The 1,823-nt window shown below is 46.2% G+C and overlaps 1 protein-coding gene across 1 annotated transcript in view; it reads right to left on the reverse strand.

The window, feature by feature from the left end:
- LOC101851853 (gamma-aminobutyric acid receptor subunit alpha-4) overlaps positions 1-1,823 on the reverse strand; it is a gene marked incomplete in the record, with an annotated part of 142,778 nt that overhangs the window by 25,194 nt on the left and 115,761 nt on the right.

Genomic DNA, 1,823 nt, shown 5'->3' on the forward strand with positions numbered 1-1,823 from the left:
GAGAGAGAGAGAGAGAGAGAGAGAGAGAGAGAGAGAGAGAGAGAGAGAGATTATGTATTAATCATACGTCAAGCCAGCTTGTTTTTTCTTTAATTTATGTTTTTTGCATTCTCACCATTACAACTTAGATCACCTTGCACCTGTCTGGGCGAACAGGGGCTGAAAGGGATAGAACATCTCAACTTCTGAGAAAGACAATGATACATGTAATCGATATTTTAAAAAATAGCGTCACACGGGAATCGAACCCAAGTTGTCTGCGTGAGACGTCGAAAGGGCCTAACCACTACACCACAGACGACGGTAAGTTCCTCCAGACATTGCAGTCTATAGGGGAAGCTGCAACTCTGTGGCGTTGGTGGCCTTGTGGTTAGGTCCGACTTTGTGTTCTTGGGAAAGGAGGCACTTTACATGAATTTCCCACTCGGCTTGGTCCTGTCGTATATGGACGTTGGACTCAGGAGTCTCGCCTAATACAACCTAACAGTGTTAATAAAGGCGTTAAATCCATACCATTTTCACTTCAAATTAGGGAAAACTATAAAAATGCGCTAAGCCCAGAAAGAAAGAAAAATTACAGTAGAGAAGGATATAAACCTGTTTCATTCTTTTAACAATTTGTACTTACTGTTTTAAACGTTTTCTTTCTTTAGTCAACATTATGATTTTAATTTCGAAAAACTATTTCTAGAGCACACGCAACAGACACCACAGATTAAGAACTGCAATTTTGTTGGGGGTTTTTTTTCTAAATCGAATTTGGGTTTTTTTAGTAGAGGGTTTTACGGCGTTTGCAACTGCATAAGGTCTTATGAGCGCCATTGTTTGGCTTAGAACATCCGAAGAACTAGTCAAGGAGATTTAAAAACCTGTGGCTTTGATGGTCAAGCGAGGAAGGCACCATAAAGCCCGATGGAAATGGTGAAGAAACTTGTACAAACTTGGCGAAAAGCCTGAAGTTTATGGTCGAGTCGTATGAACGTAAACACATAGAGTTCTCAAACACATCCGTATCCCACACATACCTGTACCCCACACATACCTGTACCACACACATACCTGTACCACACACACCCATACCCCACACACCCATACTCCACAAAATCATACTCCACACACCCATACTCTATACACACATACCCCCCACACACCTATACTCCATACACCCACACCTTCACACACAGCCATACCCCCCCCCCCCCCCACACACACACATACACACACACACACACCCCCCCCCACACACACACATACCCCTCCACCAAAAACTCATGCCCCCCACACACCCATAACCCCTACACACCCATACCCCCCCTCAATATACACACACCAATACCACACACAAACCCATACCCCACACACACTCATACCCTACACACACCATACCCCACACACACTCATACCCCACACACACTTATACCCCACACACCATACCCCACACATCATATCCCACACACACCATACCCCACACACACTCATACCCCACATACACTCAAACCCCCACACAACCATACCCCCACACACACATATGCCCCCCCCCCACACACCCATACCCCACACCACCATACACCACACACACCCATACCCCACACACACCCATACCCACACACACTCATACCCCCTCACACACCCACACCACAAACACCTATACCCCCTCCCCCCACACATACCTATATTCCCCACACACCTATACCTCACACACACCCATACCCCAATCCTCCTGCAGTTAATCGAAAATCATTCTCGACTATGAACCGTCACGTCCGACCTTCACTATCATTCCGCCTCATTCCGTCAGACCCGAAGTTGTGATGAAATGCCCC

The sequence above is a fragment of the Aplysia californica genome, unplaced genomic scaffold (genome assembly GCF_000002075.1).
Source record: "Aplysia californica isolate F4 #8 unplaced genomic scaffold, AplCal3.0 scaffold00051, whole genome shotgun sequence".
Lineage (NCBI taxonomy): Eukaryota > Metazoa > Mollusca > Gastropoda > Aplysiida > Aplysiidae > Aplysia > Aplysia californica.